This window comes from Hippocampus guttulatus, chromosome 4 (genome assembly GCF_054856545.1).
Source record: "Hippocampus guttulatus isolate MCC_2025c chromosome 4, RoL_Hgut_1.0, whole genome shotgun sequence".
In the NCBI taxonomy this organism is placed as follows: Eukaryota; Metazoa; Chordata; class Actinopteri; order Syngnathiformes; family Syngnathidae; genus Hippocampus; species Hippocampus guttulatus.
This window is the reverse complement of record NC_141264.1, coordinates 1,995,001-2,012,509: the sequence shown is the minus strand read 5'-3', so window position 1 is coordinate 2,012,509 and position 17,509 is coordinate 1,995,001. Positions and strand designations below refer to the sequence as shown.

Sequence of the window (17,509 nt, the reverse complement as noted above, 5' to 3'; positions counted from 1 at the left end):
AGTGTACAAACTACAAAAATCACTTTATGGTCTCAAACAATTTGGACGCAACTGGAATAGAGTTCTACATGACTATTTAACAGATAATGAGTACAAGCAAAACCCAGCCGACCATTGTATCTATACCAAAGAGTCAAAAAGTGACAAGGTGATCATAATCATATGGGTCGATGATTTGATTATCGCGGCCAGCAATGAAATGATTTTGAAAGACGTGAAAGAGATGCTTTCTGTAAAGTTCAAAATGAAAGATCTTGGCACACTCAAGCATTTTCTAGGTATCGATTTCAATCAGTCTGATGGATGTGTAAAAATGTCACAGGAGAAATACGTCAACAAGATATTAGAGCGTTTCAATATGCAAGACTGTAAAGTACGAAAAACACCCTGTGAACAAAAGCTGGAATATTCAAATGATGCAGTGAAAATGAGTGATGTCAGAACCTACAGAGAAGCAGTAGGTAGCCTAATCTATTTGACCACTTGTACCAGACCAGATTTAAGATTTGTTGTAAGCAGGTTGTCACAGTATTTTGCAGAGCCGACAGAGGAGCAGTGGGTTACTGTGAAACATGTGTTAAGATACCTAAAAGGCACCTCCAACAAAGGTTTGAATTTCAAAAGAGATGAGAATGAGGAGTTAGGCATTAAGGCATACAGCGATGCAGATTGGGCATCTGACTCCAATGACAGGCGCAGTACCACAGGATATTGTGTTAGTCTCAGTAAAAACAGCTCTTTAGTTTCCTGAAAAACTAAGAAGCAGCCTACAGTTGCACTTTCCACCTGCGAAGCGGAATATATGGCTCTAGCTTCAACAATACAAGAGTGCTTGTATCTAGAACAGCTGCTAGAGGCTATTGACAATTACCAATACACAAAAACAACGGTGTACGAGGACAACCAGGGGACAATTGCCCTTGCTAAAAATCCTGTTCATAGACAGAGGTGTAAGCATGTGGACATAAAGTACCACTTTATCAGGTCCACAGTTAATGAGGGTAAAATAAATTTGGTATACTGTCCTACTGAAGCTATGGTTGCTGACATTATGACTAAGCCAGCCACCAAGTTAAAGCTGATTGCATTTGCACCTATTGTTTTTGGGATTTGAAATGTGTGAGACAGGGTCCACATTGTTTTCTACTTTGGTGCATTTAATTTTGTTTACATTACAGCAAACTGAGTATAAGTGGGGGTGTTAAGAAACAATAACATGTATCCTCATTTCTTTAATGATGTGTTCTTTATTTTGAACGGATCTGGCAACCCAAGAAACTACGCCATATCTGGTCTGTACTCGGCGCGAAATATATTTTTTCTTCTTCCTGTTCGGTGGTGATGAGAAGCGGCTGCTCTCTGTGTAGACGGCAAATAAAACATGCCACGTGTGTGAGTCTAACAAGTAAATTCATCTCTCGTCGTTATTCTCCCAAATACATCAGAAGAAGCGCACACCTTAACACCGCCCCTCCCTTTTTTTGTGTCTTTTTCAGTGTGGGCTGGGCGCCTCTCGAATCAGTGCACCTGCCTCCCCTACACACGTGCGAGTCTTCATCTCATCTGCCACTTGCACCATAAAAGACAGCGTGAACAGCCACCCGTTGCCAGTTCGTCAGCGATCCTTCCTGCCGAGCTAGCTGCTGCCACGCCGTTACGCTCCAGCATTTCTGCACTCCTCAACGTGATCATTTTGACTAGCTTTCAGTTGTTTACACCTCGACCTGACCAACTTTCTGGCAATAAAACCCCTCTTCGTTTTTGGTGTCTGTGTGTGGTTCTTGTATTGATCTCTCACGAAACCTAACACTTTAATTCACATTCGACCCAAACTCCTCGTTTGGAGCGTCCCTCGCGCCGAAACGGTGCAGCATCGGCGGTGCCGTGGGCATAAACAACTCGGTACGACATTTCGCGCGGGTGGGCGTGAGATGTTCCTCCGCTTCACTGGTAACCCTGGATACTCTCCGCCGTACGGGTGCCGTGCGCCCCGAACCCGAAGCAATGAGGGACATTTTAGGGCGGTCGGGTAGGGGTAGGGCTCGGGCTCGGGCTCGGGCCGCCCGATCTTACTTCTGCTCCGGCGGGGCCAAGCGGGTGGCATCCGTTCGGTCCCGGACCTTCGTGCTGTTTGATTACCAAAGGACTTATGCACACACTTCAACTTGTATTTTGTTCAGGATGACCTCCTGAAGCCTAAATGAGCATTAATTTGATCACACAACTCATGCCTATGAAGATACATTCAAACTCACAAAACGTGCTCAGCTCGGGCTGAAAATGCATTTAAAGCAATAAAAACTCAAATTGAGTGTCACACCTAAACCAAAGGACTTATGGACACACTTCAACATGTATTTTTTTCAGGATGACCACCTAAAGCCTAAATGAGCATTCATTTGACCACACAACTCATTCCTATGAAGATACATTCAAAGTCAGAAAGCGCGCTCAGCTCAGGCTACAAAAGCATTTAAAGCAATAAAAACTCAAATTGAGTGTCACGCCTAAACCAGAGGATTTATGCACACACTTCAACATGTATTTTGTTCAGGATGTCCTCCTGAAGCCTAAATGAGCATTAATTTGACTACACAACTCATTCCTATGAAGATACATTCAAAGTCAGAAAGCGCGCTCAAGCTCGGGCTGAAAATGCATTTAAAGCAATAAAAACTCAAATTGAGTGTCACACCTAAACCAAAGGACTTATGCACACATTCAACATGTATTTTGTTCAGGATGACCTCCTGAAGCCTATATGAGCTTTAATTTGACCACACAACTCATTCCTATGAAGATACATTCAAACTCACAAAACGTGCTCAGCTCGGGCTGAAAATGCATTTAAAGCAATAAAAACTCAAATTGAGTGTCACGCCTAAACCAAAGGATTTATGCACACACTTTAACATGTATTTTGTTCAGAAGGACCACCTGAAGCCTAAATGAGCATTAATTTGATCACACAATTCATGCCTATGAAGATGCATTCAAACTCACAAAACGTGCTCAGCTCGGGCTGAAAATGCATTTAAAGCAATAAAAACTCAAATGGAGTGTCACGCCTAAACCAAAGGACTTATGCACACACTTCAACATGTATTTAGTTCAGGATGACCACCTGAAGCCGAAATGAGCATTAATTTGACCACACAACTCATTCTTATGAAGATACATTCAAACTCACAAAACATGCTCAGCTCGGGCTGAAAATGCATTTAAAGCAATAAAAACTAGAATTGAGTGTCACGCCTAAACCAAAGGACTTATGCACACACTTCAACATGTATTTTGTTCAGGATGACCACCTGAAGCCTAAATGAGCATTAATTTGACCACACAACTCATTCCTATGAAGATACATTCAAACTCACAAAAAGTGCTCAGCTCGGGCTGAAAATGCATTTAAAGCAATCAAAACTCAAATTGAGTGTAAGGCCTAAACCAAAGGACTTATGCACACACTTCAACATGTATTTTGTTCAGGATGACCTCCTGAAGCCCATATGAGAATTAATTTGACCACACAACTCATTCCTATGAAGATACATTCAAACTCACAAAACGTGCTCAGCTCGGGCTGAAAATGCATTTAAAGCAATCAAAACTCAAATTGAGTGTAAGGCCTAAACCAAAGGACTTATGCACACACTTCAACATGTATTTTGTTCAGGATGACCTCCTGAAGCCCATATGAGAATTAATTTGACCACACAACTCATTCCTATGAAGATACATTCAAACTCACAAAACGTGCTCAGCTCGGGCTGAAAATGCATTTAAAGCAATCAAAACTCAAAATGAGTGTAAGGCCTAAACCAAAGGACTTATGCACACACTTCAAGATGTATTTTGTTCAGGATGACCTCCTGAAGCCTAAATGAGCATTAATTTGACCACACAACTCATTCCTATGAAGATACATTCAAAGTCAGAAAGCGCGCTCAGCTCGGACTGAAAATGCATTTAAAGCAATAAAAACTCAAATGGAGTGTCACGCCTAAACCAAAGGACTTATGCACACACTTCAACATGTATTTAGTTCAGGATGACCACCTGAAGCCGAAATGAGCATTAATTTGACCACACAACTCATTCTTATGAAGATACATTCAAACTCACAAAACATGCTCAGCTCGGGCTGAAAATGCATTTAAAGCAATAAAAACTCAAATTGAGTGTCACGCCTAAACCAAAGGACTTATGCACACACTTCAACATGTATTTTGTTCAGGATGACCACCTGAAGCCTAAATGAGCATTAATTTGACCACACAACTAATTCCTATGAAGCTACATTCAAACTCACAAAACGTGCTCAGCTCGGGCTGAAAATGCATTTAAAGCAATAAAAACTCAAATTGAGTGTCACGCCTAAACCAAAGGACTTATGCACACACTTCAACATGTATTTTGTTCAGGATGACCACCTGAAGCCTAAATGAGCATTAATTTGACCACACAACTGATTCCTATGAAGATACATTCAAACTCACAAAACGTGCTCAGCTCGGGCTGAAAATGCATTTAAAGCAATAAAAACTCAAATTGAGTGTCACGCCTAAACCAAAGGACTTATGCACACACTTCAACATGTATTTAGTTCAGGATGTCCTCCTGAAGCCTAAATGAGCATTAATTTGACCACACAACTCATTCCTCTGAAGATACATTCAAACTCACAAAACGTGCTCAGCTCGGGCTGAAAATGCATTTAAAGCAATAAAAACTCAAATTGAGTGTCACGCCTAAACCAAAGGACTTATGCACACACTTCAACATGTATTTAGTTCAGGATGTCCTCCTGAAGCCTAAATGAGCATTAATTTGACCACACAACTAATTCCTATGAAGCTACATTCAAACTCACAAAACGTGCTCAGCTCGGGCTGAAAATGCATTTAAAGCAATAAAAACTCAAATTGAGTGTCACGCCTAAACCATAGGACTTATGCACACACTTCAACATGTATTTAGTTCAGGATGTCCTCCTGAAGCCTAAATGAGCATTAATTTGACCACACAACTCATTCCTCTGAAGATACATTCAAACTCACAAAACGTGCTCAGCTCGGGCTGAAAATGCATTTAAAGCAATAAAAACTCAAATTGAGTGTCACGCCTAAACCAAAGGACTTATGCACACACTTCAACATGTATTTAGTTCAGGATGTCCTCCTGAAGCCTAAATGAGCATTAATTTGACCACACAACTAATTCCTATGAAGCTACATTCAAACTCACAAAACGTGCTCAGCTCGGGCTGAAAATGCATTTAAAGCAATAAAAACTCAAATTGAGTGTCACGCCTAAACCATAGGACTTATGCACACACTTCAACATGTATTTAGTTCAGGATGTCCTCCTGAAGCCTAAATGAGCATTAATTTGACCACACAACTCATTCCTCTGAAGATACATTCAAACTCACAAAACGTGCTCAGCTCGGGCTGAAAATGCATTTAAAGCAATAAAAACTCAAATTGAGTGTCACGCCTAAACCAAAGGACTTATGCACACACTTCAACATGTATTTAGTTCAGGATGATCTCCTGAAGCCTAAATGAGCATTAATTTGACCACACAACTCATTCCTATGAAGATACATTCAAACTCACAAAACGTGCTCAGCTCGGGCTGAAAATGCATTTAAAGCAATAAAAACTCAAATTGAGTGTCACGCCTAAACCGAAGGACTTATGCACACACTTCAAGATGTATTTTGTTCAGGATGACCTCCTGAAGCCTAAATGAGCAATAATTTGACCACACAACTCATTCCTATGAAGATACATTCAAAGTCAGAAAGCGCGCTCAGCTCGGACTGAAAATGCATTTAAAGCAATAAAAACTCAAATGGAGTGTCACGCCTAAACCAAAGGACTTATGCACACACTTCAACATGTATTTAGTTCAGGATGACCACCTGAAGCCGAAATGAGCATTAATTTGACCACACAACTCATTCTTATGAAGATACATTCAAACTCACAAAACATGCTCAGCTCGGGCTGAAAATGCATTTAAAGCAATAAAAACTCAAATTGAGTGTCACGCCTAAACCAAAGGACTTATGCACACACTTCAACATGTATTTTGTTCAGGATGACCACCTGAAGCCTAAATGAGCATTAATTTGACCACACAACTAATTCCTATGAAGCTACATTCAAACTCACAAAACGTGCTCAGCTCGGGCTGAAAATGCATTTAAAGCAATAAAAACTCAAATTGAGTGTCACGCCTAAACCAAAGGACTTATGCACACACTTCAACATGTATTTTGTTCAGGATGACCACCTGAAGCCTAAATGAGCATTAATTTGACCACACAACTGATTCCTATGAAGATACATTCAAACTCACAAAACGTGCTCAGCTCGGGCTGAAAATGCATTTAAAGCAATAAAAACTCAAATTGAGTGTCACGCCTAAACCAAAGGACTTATGCACACACTTCAACATGTATTTAGTTCAGGATGTCCTCCTGAAGCCTAAATGAGCATTAATTTGACCACACAACTCATTCCTCTGAAGATACATTCAAACTCACAAAAAGTGCTCAGCTCGGGCTGAAAATGCATTTAAAGCAATAAAAACTCAAATTGAGTGTCACGCCCAAACCAAAGAACTTATGCACAACCTTCAATATTTATTTAGTTCAGGATGACCACCTGAAGCCTAAATGAGCATTAATTTGACCACACAACTAATTCCTATGAAGCTACATTCAAACTCACAAAACGTGCTCAGCTCGGGCTGAAAATGCATTTAAAGCAATAAAAACTCAAATTGAGTGTCACGCCTAAACCATAGGACTTATGCACACACTTCAACATGTATTTTGTTCAGGATGACCACCTGAAGCCTAAATGAGCATTAATTTGACCACACAACTCATTCCTATGAAGATACATTCAAACTCACAAAACGTGCTCAGCTCGGGCTGAAAATGCATTTAAAGCAATCAAAACTCAAATTGAGTGTAAGGCCTAAACCAAAGGACTTATGCACACACTTCAACATGTATTTTGTTCAGGATGACCTCCTGAAGCCTAAATGAGCATTAATTTGACCACACAACTCATTCCTATGAAGATACATTCAAACTCACAAAACGTGCTCAGCTCGGGCTGAAAATGCATTTAAAGCAATAAAAACTCAAATTGAGTGTCACGCCTCAACCAAAGGACTTATGCACACACTTCAACATGTATTTTGTTCAGGATGATCTCCTGAAGCCTAAATGAGCATTAATTTGACCACACAACTCATTCCTATGAAGATACATTCAAACTCACAAAACGTGCTCAGCTCGGGCTGAAAATGCATTTAAAGCAATAAAAACTCAAATTGAGTGTCACGCCTCAACCAAAGGACTTATGCACACACTTCAACATGTATTTTGTTCAGGATGATCTCCTGAAGCCTAAATGAGCATTAATTTGACCACACAACTCATTCCTATGAAGATACATTCAAACTCACAAAACGTGCTCAGCTCGGGCTGAAAATGCATTTAAAGCAATAAAAACTCAAATGGAGTGTCACGCCTAAACCAAAGGACTTATGCACACACTTCAACATGTATTTAGTTCAGGATGACCACCTGAAGCCGAAATGAGCATTAATTTGACCACACAACTCATTCTTATGAAGATACATTCAAACTCACAAAACATGCTCAGCTCGGGCTGAAAATGCATTTAAAGCAATAAAAACTCAAATTGAGTGTCACGCCTAAACCAAAGGACTTATGCACACACTTCAACATGTATTTTGTTCAGGATGACCACCTGAAGCCTAAATGAGCATTAATTTGACCACACAACTGATTCCTATGAAGATACATTCAAACTCACAAAACGTGCTCAGCTCGGGCTGAAAATGCATTTAAAGCAATAAAAACTCAAATTGAGTGTCACGCCTAAACCAAAGGACTTATGCACACACTTCAACATGTATTTAGTTCAGGATGTCCTCCTGAAGCCTAAATGAGCATTAATTTGACCACACAACTCATTCCTCTGAAGATACATTCAAACTCACAAAAAGTGCTCAGCTCGGGCTGAAAATGCATTTAAAGCAATAAAAACTCAAATTGAGTGTCACGCCCAAACCAAAGAACTTATGCACAACCTTCAATATTTATTTAGTTCAGGATGACCACCTGAAGCCTAAATGAGCATTAATTTGACCACACAACTAATTCCTATGAAGCTACATTCAAACTCACAAAACGTGCTCAGCTCGGGCTGAAAATGCATTTAAAGCAATAAAAACTCAAATTGAGTGTCACGCCTAAACCAAAGGACTTATGCACACACTTCAACATGTATTTTGTTCAGGATGACCACCTGAAGCCTAAATGAGCATTAATTTGACCACACAACTCATTCCTATGAAGATACATTCAAACTCACAAAACGTGCTCAACTCGGGCTGAAAATGCATTTAAAGCAATAAAAACTCAAATTTTAAAAAACTTTACCAGTGTAGGCAACTTAATAATAATAATAATACTAATAATACATTTTATTGATAAGCGCCTTTCAAGACACCCAAGGACACTTTACAATAACAAAAAACACAAAACAATGCGGGTTGAGCAGCTGACATGTCTGTCATTTTCTTGTGAGAATTAATTTTTTTCCAGAACAACACTCACAAAATTAGATATAGGTCTACATGACTTCCAACATTGTGATGTGCACTCACAGCAGCAATACCAGTCTTCGGCCGCTCAATTCATGCAAATTCTTCTCAAGACACTGCTCATGGTACCACCTTTCGCACTGGGTCTCGTCAAAAGGGGGCCGGGGGGAGAGAACCCTAACATCGCAAGATTATATGTTCGGAAATTTCAATCAGGATAACTCTAAGTTGCTTTTAAAATTCAAATTTTTTCTTTTACTTGAACCAACCCAATTTCAATGATGCATGCAAAGCATCATGAAGACAATGTCGATGCAAGATAAATTGTGTGTTCTTCCATTGTAAAAATCACTCGTTTTGTCAGAGGACCTTTTCCAGGTGGTTTTGCCATTTAGAGCATGCCACAGTGCATGGCGAGAACAAATACGACAACATGACGGAATATCAGTGAACATTAAACTTAAAATTCACAGTGTGTAAATATGGGATTGAAATTTTATCTTGACATTTTATTTTCATCGGAGCAGTGAATAACACGAGATTTTTCGTTGTGGTACAAGTCATAAAAAATGACTTTCTCATAAGCTTTCAGAATTCATCCCTGGTATCAACACTTCCTCTTCATGAAGTAGTTTGAAACAAAATATATCTTTGGCATCATTTCTGGATGCCACAATTAAACATTTTTTGCATGGGTGATCATCATCCAATAAACCTGCTGTGGTCAGTATTTCTGACGATTGTCTTGTTCTCTTATTTTCCATCGCCACATAATGTTCTAAAATTGATGCACGGAATGTCTGGGGAAGGCCTTCATCAGTTCCACTGCCATCTGAAAAAAAATAGCTTGTTTGTCTTGTGGGAGTGACAAAACTGTTTCGGGCGAACAATTTGAAAACACAATTTGTACAAGGCTGCATAAAGCTGGACGATCGCTTGGTTGTGCGTTGAAGTTTTGGACCCTGTGTTGTCAACCCGCGCCACTTTCGGCCTGCCTGGCTTGGAGGAGCTCCGGCGGGGACAAACTGGCGGCATCGCTTCTATACCGGCCCGTCGCGGGCGTATTCGACGAGGTTTATTAGCCCGTTGCTTGACACCCGCGCCCCTCCCGGCTTCCCGCAAGATCCCCCTGATCAGAGCTGCATTGCGATCCGCTAGGAGCAGCCGCGCCCGGGCCGTGTTTTGCAGCGGCATTGTACGATATTTCGCGAGGATGGCCGTGAGCTTTTCACCCACTTCGCTTGCAACCCGGGCCACGTTGGACCGACGGGCGCGGCGAAACTCCGGCGAGGTCAGGCGGGTGGCGTATTTTCCTTCACAGAATGTCGCGCGGGTGTGCGTCGAAGTTTTCTGCCCTTTGTGTTAGGGTCCATTGTTTGTCCACAGTGTCGACCCTCCCTTTTGATTTTGCGCCCGGGACCTAACCGACGCTGTCGCTTGGCCCCGCCAGAGCTGCGCCGTGCCTGGCGGGCCGGCAAAGGCGAGTGTTGCAAGCGAAGAGGTGGAAGACCTCGCGCACACCAACACGACCTGCCGGGAGCAAAGCTGCTGCCCGCTCGGCTCCGCCAGAGATGCACCTCGCTTTGAGGGACAGGGGGCGCGGTGTGCAATCAAAGGGAAGAAAAACTTGGGAATCAAACCGCGCGAAGGTCCGGGACCGAACCGATGCCACCCGCTTGGCCCTGCCGGAGTTGCGCGGGGCAGGTAGGGCCGAGAGTGGTGTGTGTGATAAGCGAAGCGGAGGAACAGCTCACGCCCGCCCGTGAGAAATTTCGGACAGAGCCGTTTTTGCCCACGGCCGAGCCGGAGTTGCTCCGCTGCGGCGCTCAGGCTGTTCCGACGAGGATGTTGGGGCGGAGCGCTGGGAGAACCGCGGGTGTTAAGCAAAGTGTTCGGCTTCGTGAGAGATGAAGAGAGGAACCACGCGCAGACACAAAAAGCACAGAAGGGTTTTATTGCCAGTAAGCGAGACAGGCCGAGGTGGTCACAACTGAAAGGTAGTCAAAATGATCAATTCGAGGAGTGCAGGAATCCTGGAGCGGTACGGCGTCGTCGACACGGCAGGAAGGATCTCTGACGAAGTGACAATGGGTGGCTCTTCAGGCTGGCTTTTATGCTGCAAGTGGCAGATGAGATAATGACTCGCAGGTGTGTCGGGGAGGCAGGTGCACTGATTAGAGAAGCGCCCATCCCACACTGAAAAAGGTAACAATAACTTTTTGGGAGCGGCAAATTCCCCCACAGGAGAACAGAGAAATAGTGGTTTGATTTCGTGGAGTTCGTGGCGCAATGCATGAGGCGTCTGACTACAAATCAGGTCATGCTCGGCCAAAGAGAGGGCGTCCACCAGGTTGAAAAAGAGATGAAGAGCAAACACTGTCAATACATAATAAAGTTTCTCTGTCCCAATATCCAAAAAAAAAAGCCCAGTCCGAAGTAGCAAGATTAAGAAAATCTTTTGAAAAAACGCTCACATGAGGCGGATTTTGAGCCTTGCCTATGCAGTGATATTAATAATAATTGTAATAATAATCATGAAAAAGTGTGATGGTGGCGTGGCATTCATTTATCTTTTGAATTGGTGCGTTTAGATTTTTGTTTTTTGCTTTTCCTTGTATTTGGGTGTAGTTTCAAGCGCAGCTCATGTTCACACAACGCACATTTTATCTCATTATTTTTAGAGGGTCACAGGAAATCATATGGAAGGCTGCAATGGCCAACTCTCACCAGCAGAGGCTATCGTAAAGTGCTGGCCGTGCATGGACAAATAGGGCTCTCGCATTTCAGAAAGCACAAGAGTGACACAACGTGGCATCAGCTCTGAGCAGCAAATATTGTCAATTCATCGTCAATTTTTTCCGTCCCAAGAACCCCCCAAAAAAGTCAAAAGAGCCAAGATTTTTTAAAAACGCTCACATCAGAAGGATTTTGAGGCGTGTCGATGCAAAAAAAAAAAGAAAAAAGAAAAAAGACAATTAAAAAGTGTGATGGGGACACGACGTTCTTTGAATTCTAAATTGATATATTTCGATTTTTTTTGCTTTCACATGTATTTGGTTTGAGATTCGATTTCAGCTCATGTTCACAGGGCGGACATTTTATGTTGTTGCTTATTTTTAGAGGGTCATAAAAAAAATCCCAGACTTGACTTCTTCGTTTACAGTTGACTGAATAGGGATGATTGTTTTATTTGGGAGCAGAGAGATGTTGACTTAAATTCGCGGAGTTTATGATGCCACGGATAACGTGTCTCAATACGATTCAGTATTCGTTCGCGGAACGTCGCGCGGCTGGAAGCCGACGTTTTCTGCCCTTTGCGTTCGAAACCATTGTGTGTCCACGGTGCCGCCCCTCCCTTTTTTTGTCTCTTTTTCAGTGTGGGCTGGGCGCCTCTCGAATCAGTGCACCTGCCTCCCCTACACACGTGCGAGTCTTCATCTCATCTGCCACTTGCACCATAAAAGACAGCGTGAACAGCCACCCGTTGCCAGTTCGTCAGCGATCCTTCCTGCCGAGCTAGCTGCTGCCACGCCGTTACGCTCCTATGGCAAGCCATTTGAGCATTTATTCCAAATCCCTGATATCAAACATAAGTGTGTTACACTAGTTCGATCTCTTTCAGCACTAGTTCGACACTCGGCCACACTAGTGACACCGAATGTCGAACTAGTTGCACAGAAATCCTCACTAGCCACTCATTTTTGGCAACTAGTGCCACTTTTGTCCAACTAGTGCTGACAAAATTCTAACTAGTGACACCTGGAAGCATACAAGCAGAGGGAACTTCCCAGCTAGTCAGATTTTTTATGCCCTAGTGGCCCACTAGACCAAACTAGTGAGGTTCAAAGCCTTACTAGTTTACTAGTAAGGTTTAAAAAGTGTTAACATGTTAACTAGTGAAACGTGGATTGTTCTAACATGTTAACTAGTGGCCTATGATTTCCTGCACTAGTTAACTAGTGGGAGCTGAAATATCCACTAGTTAACTAGTGGAGGATAAAACATTGATAGTGCACTAGTTTAAGACCGTTAAAGCCTTGATATCCAACTAGTGAGTCCAAAAATGTTACTTGCTCACCAGTGATGCCCCAAATATCCACTAGTTCCACTAGTGCGACATTTTGACTTCACTAGTTCGACTAGTGAAGTCAAAATGTCGCACTAGTGGAACTAGTGGATGTCACCCTACTCACTAGTCAACTAGTTAAATGGTCGTTTGATTTAACTAGTTAACTAGTGATGGCAAAATGTTCACTTGTACAACATGTGAAACACTGATGGCTCACTGGTCACACTAGTTACGCTAAATGCTAATCAGGAGGCAGGACAGTGCCAGAAGTGAACACCTCCTATTGGCTCCATAATACGAGCACCACCCAGCAAAAAATTAACCCTTTAAAACCTGATTCTGAGCTTTCACAATTATTTACCGCCATTTGCGTAATATCTGCAGTATACAGAAGGAATCAAGCAATTTTTACCAGTCAATGTATCTGTAGGTGATGTTTATTTATTATGTACACAGAGATAAAGAATAATGGTACAGCTCTACAATATCTTTCCACTTTTATATATGTATGCTATACTAAATAAAATTAATACGGCACTATATTATGCAACAGTTCTGCAACATATTCTCCCTAAATAATGATGTGAATTTTCAGTTGTTGCTAAATCAGTTAGGATGCTATAATTTGTGGTGTAGATGCGAATTTAGGAGAGCAGGACAATATATCGCATTGCAATTGGAGCAGCAGCTTGGTTGATGATGTCCCCAAACCGGCTCATCTATTATATTTGTCGTGCAATACAACGAAAATGAGCACAATTGAAAAACATAGGCTTCTTATATTTTAAAATAAAATAATCACATGTTTACCGTTCTGGGGTTTCTACAATCATGAATGAAGGCATTATTTACAGCATTTTGACAGCAGTGTGGTCGAGCAGATTAGATGGAGTAGAATTTGATTGGGGCTTCACTGATTTATTTCATACAATTCATATCCAAAACACAGTTGAAAAATATTTGATTGTTAAAATATTTAAATACAAGAACTATATCAAGAAATTAACAAAACATACACAGTTTTTTTTAATGAGGAGAAAAGTCTAAAAACATATCACAGATGACAAACGTTGTGCCTCTCCTCCTCCTGTTCTTCAATGAAGCTGATCACCCTCCAGCTCCCGTTAGAAACATCGTGCTGCTGAAGGTGTGCCGGCAGAATGGTTGTGATGCAGGAGGTGCTGTGGACTCTCCCAGAAACGAGGACCTAGTTTAGTTTAGTTGTAGATCCAGTAAAACATAGTGCAAATGTTACATTATTTATAATGCACAGTTACAGTCTTGTGAATATTAAAAAATGTACTTCATGTAATGCAGGCAGCGAATAATTCAAACGAACTAAGGCAGCAAACAGTAAGAGCAAAATCATGTTCCAAACATTAACTTTAACTCTTTTTTAAATGTCAATTAGCTTGTGAGTAATAAGGCAAAATGTGACTGTCAGACAGAGAATTGTCAGAGCAAACGGCAGATTTTAGAAAGTCCTGCCGAAATAAATCTGCACCCGACTGCGACTGTCAGCGTTGAACTGCCACCATTGCTGTCAAGTCAGACACATCTCCGAAATCGTTGGAGCAAATTTTTAAGCAGGCTTCATCTTGATAAATTGACCACATATTTGACATTTACACCATAACTTTACCGCCTAAAATAATCGTAAAACAACATTTTGTGTAACAACAAGAGTAATATTTACCCGAAAAGCTTTCAGTCCGTCTGAAAGTTTTCTCCTCCGTTTTCATTGGGGCTTGGCTCGAAATGCATCATGATTGGCTGCCCGAAGTCCACGTGTCTGTCGGACGTGCTCTCATTGGTCTACAATACAATCACGGATGAATAAATACTCAAAGGGCTTGCATATTTATTCCATATTGCCCACTAGTTCACTAGTAAGATCATTTTGACGCTTACTAGTGAACATGTAAGGCCATAAATGTGCCCACTAGTTCACTAGTAAGATCATTTTGACGCTTACTAGTGAACATGTAAGGCCATAAATGTGCCCACTAGTTCACTAGTAAGATCATTTTGACGCTTACTAGTGAACATGTAAGCCACGAAACGCCCACTAGTTCACTAGTAAGATCATTTTGAAGCTTACTAGTTGACATGTATGCCCCAAAACGCCCACTAGTAAGATCATTTTGAGGCTTACTAGTTGACATGTAAGCCCCAAAACGCCCACTAGTTCACTAGTAAGATCATTTTGAGGCTTACTAGTTGACATGTAAGCCACAAAACGCCCACTAGTTCACTAGTAAGATCATTTTGACGCTTACGAGTGAACATGTAAGGCCATAAATGTGCCCACTAGTTCACTAGTAAGATCATTTTGACGCTTACTAGTGAACATGTAAGGCCATAAATGTGCCCACTAGTTCACTAGTAAGATCATTTTGACGCTTACTAGTGAACATGTAAGCCACAAAACGCCCACTAGTTCACTAGTAAGATCATTTTGACGCTTACTAGTGAACATGTAAGGCCATAAATGTGCCCACTTGTAGTGCTAGTGACATTACACTGTACTTGCATTACATGCAAATAAGGATGATTACGAAAACATGTAACGGTATCCTATTGGCTGTCCGTTTCAAAATAGTATCATCCCACCAGTCAGGGCTCATGATTTAGGAAATTCTGTGTCCACTTAGTTTTTTAGAACAACCATGGCGGACAGCGTCCTGAGACGTATTCGGCGAAGGTGCAGGGCAATAGAGAGTGCCTGTCGTCAAGGGTCTGCCGGTGAAAGTGAAGCACGCGCGATAAACATTTCAATTGCTAATTTAAGAAGAGTTAGTGACCAGTTTAGCGCTGATACTATTCAAAATTTGATTCAAAGTCTAACAGATCTCCGATCTGTCATCATTGCGGGACCCGCTCCTAATGGTGGACGTGTTTGTTCCCATGTGGCACATCGTTTGCACACAGGTAAAATGGCTACGATTTTTTGTCATTGATTTTTTGTATGTATTTTTCTTCGAACTACACACGGGTTTTACTGACGACCTGCTGTGACTTACCTTCTATCACCCTGTCAAACGTCATTTTATACCAGTAGTTTTCCTGCAGATCAGTAGACTATTAAGTAACACGATGGCTATACACTTTTAAGCAATAACTAGTGATCTTTTAGTTATTCAATTATAATTTTGAATTATTTTTTTCTTGAGTAAAATGGTTAGAGAAAATAGCTGCTCGTGGTTTTGAAGCTGCATATACTTTTATGTACATCTGTGTCTATATGCCTGTACTGTATACAGTATATAAAAACACGTAGTGATTCATTTGCTTGAATTCCTTAATCCTTTTATTTCCATACTTTAGGTAGACGAGGGAGACCAGCACTTGACATTACAAGGGATCAAATTGAACTGCTCCTCACTCAGGGCTTTACAGTGAGAGCCATCGCGGGGATGTTGGGTTGTTCCTCTTCATACCTGCATAAAAAAATGAAGTCTTTTCAGATTTCAGCCAGAAATAGATTTACTCCCATTCATGATGTTGACCTGGAGGAGCATGTCAGAAGATTGCACAGCCAATTTCCCAGATCAGGCTCGGAAGTAAGTGTTCTGCTACATACTCTTGTCCCTTCATGTATATATCATTATATTCAGTGTGAAAGTGTACTTTCTTTATTGTGTTGTTTTATGAACCTGTTGCAGATGATGAGGGCATACCTGCGTGCTGATGGTATTGTAGTACAAAGAAAAAGAGTTCGAGAAATCCTCAACCGTATTGACCCAGCTGCTGCAGCTCAGAGATGGAGCCAGACTGTGGCTAGAAGAACATACTATGTGCCATTTCCCAATAGTTTATGGCACATAGATGGGCATATGCGTCTCATTCGGTAATAAGGGATCATCTTATATTTGTACTCGTGGGAGCATTAGAAAGCCATATTGTATGGACAGCACAGATTGAATTGAATTTTATCATTTGTATATCCAAGTTACACAAACTCCAAATTGCCTCCATGTAGTCTTAAGTGCACGGCAATATCATCTCTACCGAGATGATATTTCAAACAAGATATGAAACTTGATTGTTTTCTTGTATTTAATCCATTATTCTTTTTATGTTTGTTTTACAGGTGGGGGTTTGTGACACATGCTGGCATTGATGGTAATTCCAGGCTAATAACGTACCTCAACTGCAGCACAGACAACACAGCTTTGACAGTGTTGAAATATTTTGTCCAAGCCACCTGCCTGTATGGGTTACCCTCCAGAGTAAGATCCGACCATGGTGGTGAAAACACTCTGGTTGCTCTTTTAATGAACCTACTGCAGGGGCAAGAGCACGCAAGGCACATTACAGGCCAGTCTGTGCACAATCAACGTATCGAACGCCTTTGGAGAGATGTTTTTCATCAGGTTGTGCACTACTTTTACACGCTGTTCTATTCGTTTGAAGATGAACAAATACTGAACCCTGAAGATATCATTCACAAAATGGCACTACAGATTGTATACAAGCCAGAAATTGAAAAACGACTGTGCTTATTCAAATGTGGTTGGAACAACCACAGAATGAGAACAGCAAACAACCGCACTCCAACACAAATTTGGATGGAGGGCATGTTAGCCAACAGTGAGCAGGAAACAACAGCCCTCAACAATGTCTTTGGAGATGACCCTTACAGCCAAGAAAATCTCGAAGCTGGCTTGGCAAGACACGGCATACAGTTCAACCAGTTTCAAGCAAACAGTGAGGGTCTTGAACAACCAGTGACTATATCACAGCAACTTAACCTGAGCCCAGAGCACCTGCAATATATTC

General features: G+C 41.5%; 2 long non-coding RNA genes across 2 annotated transcripts; one reads left to right on the top strand and one right to left on the bottom strand.

Annotated features, from left to right (window-relative positions):
* Window positions 1-13,486: 13,486 nt before the first annotated feature.
* LOC147205584 (uncharacterized) lies at window positions 13,487-14,479 on the bottom strand. The gene is made up of 2 exons (XR_015100708.1): window positions 14,424-14,479; window positions 13,487-13,934 (listed from the first exon to the last, which is right to left on the bottom strand). It is a non-coding gene; the product is annotated as an uncharacterized LOC147205584 (long non-coding RNA).
* A 924-nt stretch (window positions 14,480-15,403) lies between these two features.
* LOC147205583 (uncharacterized) lies at window positions 15,404-16,629 on the top strand. Its single transcript, XR_015100758.1, has 3 exons — window positions 15,404-15,658; window positions 16,055-16,290; window positions 16,393-16,629. It is a non-coding gene; the product is annotated as an uncharacterized LOC147205583 (long non-coding RNA).
* Window positions 16,630-17,509: the final 880 nt, after the last annotated feature.